We start from the raw sequence: 10,110 nt of genomic DNA, 5'->3' as shown, positions 1-10,110 counted from the left end.
CCATGACACTGCATGCAGGTCCCAGGAGCAGTTTTAGTGGGTACTGCAGTGCACTTCAGACAGGTAGACACAGACCCATATCCCCCTACCTGTTAAATTTGTGGAGGAAACAGCAAGCCCTCCAAAACCCACCACAAACCCACTGTACCCACATCTAAGTGCCCCCCTTCACCTGTAAGGGCTATGGTAGTGGTGTAGAGTTGTGGGTAGTGGGTTTTGGGGGGCTCAGCACACAAGGTAAAGGAGCTATGTTCCTAGGAGCAATTTATGAAGTCCACTGAAGTGCCCCCTAGGGTGCCCAGTTGGTGTCCTGGCATGTCAGGGGGACCAGTGCACTACAAATGCTGGCTCCTCCGATGCCCAAATGGCTTGCATTAAGACGTTTTTGACATGGACGTCTTTGGTTTTGAAAATTGCTAAAAGTCAGAAACGTCCACGTCTAGGGACATCCAAATTTAAGGATTTGGACGTCTCTGATGGTATTTTCGAAACGAAAGATGGACGTCCAGCTTGTTTCAAAAATACGGGTTTCCCCGCCCCTGGATTTCGCCGTTTTGCAACTTGGACGTCCCTTTCGAAAATGCCCCTCTTTGACTACTGCAATGCACTCTATAATGGTCTAAACTAAAACAACTTAATTTTGCCATTGGAGCCACTAGGAATAGGAGCAAGTGGGGTTCGCTCTTACCTGCTGTAACCACTGAACCACCAGGGATGGTCAGGTGAGCTCAGGGGGTGGGGCCTATTGGGACATAAGGGGTGTCATTGGTTGAAGAGATCAGGTCACATGGGGTGATATTTCACAGGTTCAGGGGGTTGGGAAAGGGGATGAATCTGTGTTAGGGGGGATCTGAATACTTACCAGAGGATGACTATATGGAAAATTAAATACAACTATTTTATGCCTATTTTATAAAGGCCCCTCAAAGCTTTCCTTCTTCAGTAGTGCCACACCATCAATCCAACATGATCATGTTTTGATAAAATCTTAATAGCAGACAAGGGGATAAGTGCAGTCACGATATGTAGATAAAACAAACTGAAGAACATAAGGACATAAACTTTGCCATAGTGTGACATCAAGCCCACTATCCTATTTCCAACAGTGTCCAATTCAGGTCACAAATACCTGGCAAGAACCCCAAACAGAATAATACATTTTATACTGCTTATCCTAGAAATAAGCAGTGGATTTTTCACAAGTCCATCTTAATAATGGCTTATAGACTTTTCTTTTAGGAAGATAGCCAAAACCTTTTTAAACCCCCACTAAGCTAATTGTTTTTACCACATTTTCTGGCAATGAATTCCAGAGTTTAATTACACGTTGAGCAATTACTCCAGCTGTCCAAAACCTCAACAAGGATTCATGAAATAAGTAGCCCTTGACGAGGTTTTGGACAGCTGGAATATGTTTATGCATCATAGCACGGGAAGTGAGCTCTCTTGTGCACGGGAGCAGTAGTGGTTTTGATGATGTGGTATGAGGACAGAATGCTTCAGTCATGCTAAGTATCTGTGGACTTGTATTTGAATATAATTCACACATTACCAGTGGAAAAGTGGCCTAATGGTTAGTGCAGTGGACTTTAGTCCTGGCAACCTGGGTTTAATTCTGACTACAGCTCCCTGTGACCTTGGGCAACTCACTTAACCCTCCATTGCCCCAGCTACAGAAACTTAGATTGTGAGCCCTGAAAAGACAGAGAAACTACCTACATATATTATGTACTGAGCTGCATACATCTAGTAGCAACATAAAAATGAGTAGTAGTATTTATTGGGACTAATGGGGATTTTGGTTTTTTTTATGACTAAAACAGACTGTGTGGATTTTTTTTTTTTTTTGGTGAGCAACTTTTTTCTCCATTTTGGGAGTTTTTTGGTCACTCTCTTTTTTCTGGAGTTTGATGATTTGTTGAGGCCAATGATAATATCTGAGAATTCCTTTGGGAAAACTGCCACATTTGGTCAGATCGTTGCTCTCTGAGCTTTGAGGCCTTGTTTTGTTTAATTTTGAGATTTTTGTTTAGCTCCCCCAAAGTATGTTAGAAAACTGAATGTTTCATGCTTTTTGAGGATATTTTGAAAGTTTGTTACCCCTTGTGTATTTTTCTGATTTGTAATCTTGTAAAATCCATTTTCTGTACATAATGTAGGCTTTATGCATGGGAAAAGCTTCATAATTTAATTTTTTTTTTTATTTATGATAACTTCAAAAATATACAAGCAAAGCTGAACATATCTAAGCAATAATCTCAAAGGAAAAAATTATAATAATAATAATTTTAAAAAATCAATTATTGGCTCTAGTCCAATCCTATTTATAAGAACAAATTACATAAATTACAGTCCCATTAAGTCAAGTCTCCGACAGCATTCCTTCAGCAACTAAGAAGGCAGTCAAATGAGATGGCTCAAATAAGATGTTCATAGATTCAACAGCTGATTCGAAACTCATTTTTCAAATTGGATTTGTTAAGTCAGTTGCGGCAGAGATGGAGGCCATGGTTTTAATGGCCTAGATTATGGCAATATTGTCTATCTTGGATTACCTGCAACTTCTGTACAATCATTACAGGTGGTGCAAAATTTGGCAGTATGCCTAATTTTTGGCATGTCTAAATATGATCATATTTCAGTTTATCTGAAAAGACTGCAATGGTTGCCAATTGTATATTGAGTAAAGTTTAAGTTATTAATAGTAGTTCATTGTGTACTGTATCAAGACTCCTGTTTACCTGAAATATTCAGTTCAAAGATGTGTACCATCACGATAGTTACGTTCAATGGATGCTGGAATCTTGGTTGTATTTGCTTTGAAACAGCGTTTGGATATGCCAGAAAAGGGACCTTTTCAAATACTGGGCCCACTGAGTGGAACAAGTTACCATCTGGATTGAAACATGACACTCATTTGCTGGCATCTAAATGCCGCCTGAAAGCATGTTTTTTCTGTTTGGCTTTGTTTGTTACTGCTGGACACATGTAACTCTATGCTTGGAACACACTTATTCCCTATATGGGTGTTACGGAGGCACTCTGTATATATTGCATTTGCTGTATTTATGATGATTATCTGTTTTGTATATTTTACTATGTATGTCTTTTTGTACCTCACCCTGAATAAGGGTGGGTTATAAATAATAAATCTAAAATCTAAATCTAAACTGGAGAACTCCAGGGTGGAGAAATAAAAATTGCCACCTCCATTTTGAGTATTATAGGAGAGATCTGGAAATATAAATATTTCTACACCCATAAATAATTTCTTCCTATTCTTAACGTCGCCAACATCATTATCATAGTCACATAAGATCAATCTTGAACTTCAGATATTTCTCTCGACATATCCAATGAATCAATAGTAATATCTCCTTCAAGTATAGACTTTCCACATTTCCTCCCAGATAGATAATAAACTTGCACAATAGTACAGTAGGTATCTTATCTGTGGATATTGCTAACATTTCTATAAAATACTTATATAGCATAGCCCATGCTGAAACATTCATCTTATGAGAAAAATTCAAGTCTCAAAGTGACACTCTGAATCACATTTTCCAACTTAAAACAAACTGCATTCATATCGGCCATTAAAGCAGTTTAAGCAGTCTGTATCTACGAGATAACTTGGCCAACTATATCTACCTGTACCTATACAATTCCCCTTTTCCACTTCAGTATCATAATATGAAATTTTATTCTCCAAAATCTTAATTTGTGCTCTTAATTCATTAATAATAGGGTGAAGGATGTCGCCAAAATCTGAGATTGTTTTCCAAATTGAATCCAAAGAGATAGCTTGTTGAGAGAGTAAGTAAACCTTTAGTTGAAATAATTGCTCCTACCTCCACCTCTTTTTCCATGACAGTATCCATTTGTAATGGGTTCTTTCACCTGGGGGACAGTACTTCTTGCCTTGCACTGCTGTATTGTTCTGCAGTACTATCAGGAGCAGTTTCAATGAGCTGCATTCATTTCTCCTCCTCTTTTGCTATCCACTCTCCACCTTCCAATGGGCTTCATCCTCACCTTTTCCCCTGTGAGCTGCTGAAGACCATCCAGAGCCCAAATCCACAGGGAGAATAACCATGCCTGCATAACTGCATTTTCGGTGAGAGGGGCAAACGCGTTACAAGTTGATGATGTCACTGACCTGCCGTAGGCATCACGCCTCAGGTGTCATGCTGAAGGGGCACGCCAAAGGGGCACATCCCACCCCTTTGTGCACCCCTCCATGTGCAAATTTGTGCACAGAACCTTTATGTTATTCTGCCAATCTGACTGTGAGTTTTTTTAACTTTTAATTTTAGCCTCTTATAATTTTAAGTTTTGATTTCAAATCAGAATATAGTGCTTGATTCAAGGCTGATTCAGTTTTTGTTTTTAAGCTAAGGATTTTATACGTTTTGCTTAATAATTTAGTATTATGTGCTTAGTGTATGCCATGATGGAAGGGTTCATCAATTATATGCTAATAATTCTTATTTTGGGGTGTTTGAATTTCACCAAAGAATCACTATTTGTGAATTATTCTCCCCATCTGCTTCAAACCACTTTAGGATATGTGCCAATAATATCATCTTTGATTGATCTCCTGCTAGATTGCTCTCAATTTATGCTGAATAAAATTGACACAGTAATAGGCAATAGAAAATCACATCATTTTAAGGAAAGTTTTAGACAGTCAGGCATATTTTCAAAGCACTTAGACTTACAAAGTTACATAGTAGCCGCAGTGTGATCTAAGGCACAATAGAAACAACATAAATGTAGCTCTTATATCAAAACAAGAATATTTGTCAATTCCAATTATTGTCTGCTATTTAAGGGGTCCTTTTACTAAGGTACGCTAACAGATTTAGTGGACGCTAATGATTAGCAAGTGCTAAATGATAAGATGCCCATAGCATATCAAGGGGGTCTTTTACTAAAAGTTAGCTCGCGTTATCTGCAGCAGGTCCCATTTTATTCCTATGGGCCCTGCTGCTAATCTTTAGTAAAAGACCCCCCAACTGAGGTGCCACCTACAGCTTCTCAATTGCCAAATTGCTTTAAATCAAAAATAGAAAAACTTTAATTTAAATCTAAATGAAGAGTGAAATTAAAAATCAGCATTTGTCCATTTGTTCAGCAGTAGATTGTTATTCTGTGGATATGATATGGCACTCTTTTCCTTCCATATCTATGGAAGATATTTATTTATTTACAGCATTTATATCCCACATTTTCCCACCCACGGATAGGCCCATTGTGGCTTACAGAAATTTACAAAAGCATACATGAAATCTTCAAACAAACAGTCAACGGCATTGTAGGGAAAGGAACAAGTGAGTAATAGCGGAGGTGGGAGAATAGGGATAGAAAATAGAATTCAATGGGTAGCGGTGCGGGATGGGTCAAGAGCGTAAGCCTTTCCAAATAAGTAGGTCTTAAGGTATCCTTTGAAGGTCGGATGATCAGGGATAACTTTCACGAATCTAGGTAGCCATTCCACAGTTGTGCGCTATTAAAGGAGAAGGTGGTGGCGTAAGTGGTTTTATACTTGAGGCCACTGTAGATTGGGTAATGCAGATTTAGGTACAAATGAGCTTGTCTGTGAGAGTTTCGAGGTGGTAAGCTGACGAGGGCATCCATATACGCAGGAGCTTCACCATAGAGAATTTTATGCACCAAAGCGCAAATTTTAAATGTTATTCGGTCCTTAACAGAGAGCCAGTGCAGTTTCTCACGCAGTGGCCTTGAGCTTTCAAACCTCGATTTACCATAAATGATCCTGTTTTCTGGGCAGTTTGTAATTTTTTCAGGCGCATGTCTTTGCACCCTGCATATATCCCATTACAGTAATCTAGGTGGCTAAGGACGAAAGACATATTTAGATCCTAAATATGTCATCTGCTTAGAACCAAATTTAGTAAAAGTGGAATAAAAGAACTGTAACTTTAAGGGTACTAGAGAGCGTGCCGTCTTCGTTTGCAGGTGTGATTCTCCTCCCTGAGGGTGGTCCTAGCAGACTTTTCTCCAGATCAGATTGCTGTTCTCCAACCTGCACTATGACAGTGTAAATTGGACCCTGCCTCAGGGGCAGCAGGGGCCCTAAAGATCTCTGCAACTGCTCTCCCAAAAGAAGAAAGTAAAAGGTAAAAAGGCCAACAGTGCCTCAGCACACATCTGCCATCTTGGATCTCCCAAAACTTCATAGAATTACCCTCTGTTCCTCTGATTCTAGCAAGTTGTGCATCCAAATTGCCAACTACCATGCAAAGCTGCACGCACAACTTACAGAATAAGATCAGTAGTTTGACTAACATAATAGATTAATTAGATGCTAATTGGCCTTAACAACCAATTATTGGTAATAATTTTTGTTAATTGATGCTAAGTGTCACTAATTGGCAGTTACATATGTAAGTGCTCTTAGTCGGTATTCTATAAGTTCTGAGCTCAAATTCCAGAGTACGCAACTCCAAGAGGGGTGTGGATCTGGGAGGGGCATAAGTGAGTCAGGGGTGTGCCATATGTGGGTTATAGAATACTATAGAAACTATATTTGGGAAAGGAATCTTCTATAAAGGTAAATAAGCAATGCAACTACTCAAAATAATGAAAAGGGAGGAAAAAGCCTTGAGAAGCTCTCAGCTATCAGCTGGTAGAGCAGGACTTCTTCTTCACTGGCAAAAAAAATTCCCAAAAGAAACACTTAGTTTTAATGAAATAGCTTAAAATACTTAGCTGCTTAGTCTCTTTCTCTCCATAAAACCAGAAACCGGACCGTGACTGACAGTGGCCAGCGTTTCGTTAAACTTGGAGCATGTAGCAATGTGGCCACACTGCCGATTACCGCGGAGAATGTCCCCGTGGTAGAAAATAGAAAAATATTTTCTACTGCAGGAAACTGCGCGCGCCACCTTTGAAACTACTGCTGGGCGTCCGTGCTACCGTGGTGGTAGGGTCAATTTGGCACACGCTACCCACATGGTATCTCTACCACAGTTTAGTAAAAGAGCCATGAATTTTCAAAGTAGTACATTCAAGACCAATAAGAGAAAATATTTTTTTTCACTGAGGGGCTCTTTTACTAAACTGAACTAAGCACTTACCCCCAGAATCTATGTAGATCGCTGTGACACCCCGAGCGGGGATTGGGCATGACCAGTGAAATAATACAGCAAGACAACCAGTTGAAACACAAAAGTAAGATTCTCAGGCCTGTTCCTTCACAGGGCCCGAGACATGGGGTGAGAAACCCTCTGCAGTCCAGCAACAGGTAGGGTTACCATATTTGTGGAGACAAAAAAGAGGACAGAAACAATAAAAATGGTTACTACTTTTGCTAAAGAAATATTTAATTATAGTTAATGAACACACATCAAATAGTAACTTACATTACAGCAGTAGACATTCTACTTTTCAAGAACTTCTGGATTTGAGTTCGACTGACTCTGAGCCTAAGCGTACTTATCATAAGAGTGCATATCCCTTTGGCTGGCTTCTGAGATACGTGTGAAAGTTTTTGCATGACATATGTTTAAAATTATGCTGCACGAACAAAATTCCTTTTACAGATTCAACCAGCAGGGGAGCAGAGAGGGGATCAGAAATGCCTTTTTCTCTCTTTAGCACCCCCATGTGTCCAGACTGACTAATAAGCCAGAGATGGTTTCTCTCATTATGTGGATAGGTGTGTTGGTCATAGGCACATAAAAGAAAAAGAGGACATTTCCCTAATAATTAAAAATCCTGTAGGACATATCTGAAGGTGTCCAAAAAGAGGACATATGGAGGGGCATAATCGAATGGCGCCGGCCAACTAGATGGCCAACCATCTATTTGGCTGGTGCCACAAAGAGCAGTCCCGAACCGTATTATCGAAAAAGAAGGCTGGCCATCTTTCATTTCAATAATATGGTTGGGGCCGTCCAAATGTCAGAGATGGCCAGGTTTGAGATGGCCGGCATCGGTTTTCGCCGATAATGGAAACTAATGCCGGCGATCTCAACTCTGGCCAAATCCAAGGCATTTGGTCATGGGAGGAGCCAGCATTTGTAGTGCACTGGTCCCCCTGAGTTGCCTGAGGTCTGGGGAAAGCAGGGGTGTGAGCCTAATATAAAACCTGGAGATGTAGCAGACCCTAGGGAAAGATGATTTAAATTACCCCAATATTGACTGGGTAAATATAATATGGCATGCCAGGGATGTCAAGCTCTTTGATGAAATCAAGAGTAGCTTGATAGAGCAGCTGGTTCAGGAACCAACAAGAGGGGGAACAATTGTAGACCTAGTCCTTAATGGAGCGCATGGTCTGGTGCAAAAGGTAATGATGCTGAGGCCACTTGAAAACAGTGATCATAACATGATCAGATTTTATATAATCTCTGGAGTAAGTACACAGAGGCAATCCAATATGTTAGCATTTAGTTTAAAAAAAGGAGACTATGGTAAAATGAGGAGAATGATAAAAACAAACCAAATTTACATCAGATATGGATGTTATTCAACAGTACCACCCTGATAGCCAAGACCTGATATATTCCATGTATTAAAAAAAGAAGGAAGGAAGGCCCCAGCATCGTTACCTCCTATACCAGATTATACACTCTACTAAGGACTAAGTCTAAAATTGTTCCCTATCTTCTTGGTCCTTGAACCAGCTGTACCATAAAGCAGTCCTTGATTTCATCAAGGAATTTTACCTCCCTAGTATGCCCTGCTGTTTCATTTATGCAGTCAATATTGGGGTAATTGAAATGACCCATTACTACTGTGTCCCCCAGTTTACTAGCCTTATGTACTGGGATCTAAACTAACTACCCCTGAATGATAAGTTAAGTTTTCTAACCATAAGGCTACCTTCTCAGCTGCATAGCAGTGCCTTTTTGAGTGGGGAAACCTCCTTCCTTGGGGAAGGAAGTGCAAAATGCAAGCAGGTTAGATGAACAGCACTGGGTGATGAGTGCTACTGATGTGATTTAAACCAGCCCCCTCCCCCCCCCCTAACTGATAAGTCAAGTGATCTAACCACTAGGCTACCTCTTCTGCAATGCATCTGGTATCTGTACTGATCCACTAGTGTTATATAGTCCACAAATACTGCAAGGTTCAATGCAGAGTGATAATCACAACAGCCTCTCTATCAATGTAATGAGGCATGTATACAGACATTGGCATGGCATGTTACACTGTGAGATGGAGGTGGAGGCAGGAGCAAGCATGTCATGTCAAACAACTGTATAGAACACCTGTCATGTACCTGGCAGTCAGCCTTCCTCTTCCTTCCCACCCCTTGCCTCCATACAGATGGAAGACTTGAGGAAACAGGGAAGGTACCTGTGGCAGCACATGTGGGCCCAGGCAGGTAAGTAACACTTTAGTATCAATGACCCTCTCCACTTCTCGCTCATCTCTATGGCAGCCACTAGGTGCCAATGTATAACCAATAGGCAAAGGTTGGTCCTTAACCCCCATGGTCAACTTCCACACTAATGCCCACCTTAGAATATGTCATGGTCAAATGTGAAGGTGATGGAAAGCATGACTGTACCCAATGTCCATGTTTCCCACCTTTGTAGCTCAGTCACCAGCTGCAACACCTTATGGACCTTCTACTGCAGGGCCAGGCCCAGCAGCCCTGATTGGAAGGGAAGAGGAGGAGGAAGATGAAGAAGAGGAGGAGGACATATCTCCTGCTCCCACAGAAAACATTCCCCCTCCAAGTGCCCACCCTGGACCCCATGTCCCACTCCAGGAGCATCTGGACCAGCCTCAGGGGGGACTTGGTAGCTCTGACAGAAAGAGCAATGTCCTCTTTCATCTTTCCCCTCCTCTCCAATATAGAGAGCTGAGGCCCTGGTTCTTCCAGAGGCAGCTGCAGCTACAGGTACAGCTGCACCTTGTCCTGTCCCTGAAATTGAGGCTGTATTGGAGAGAATGGAGGCTATGCATGATGCCATTGACTAGCAACTATGGGCACTGGAAACTGGTCTGGCCAGGATGGAGCACAAGGGTGCATATTATCTGCCCTTGACATGCTCATACTGTAGGCCCAGACCCCTCCCAGGACCCTTAGTCTGTCCCACCTCCTGAGTCAGCTCCAGGAGCTCTAGGGGG

The sequence above is a fragment of the Microcaecilia unicolor genome, chromosome 6 (assembly GCF_901765095.1).
Source record: "Microcaecilia unicolor chromosome 6, aMicUni1.1, whole genome shotgun sequence".
NCBI classification, from domain to species: Eukaryota; Metazoa; Chordata; class Amphibia; order Gymnophiona; family Siphonopidae; genus Microcaecilia; species Microcaecilia unicolor.
This window is presented reverse-complemented; position numbering follows the sequence as displayed.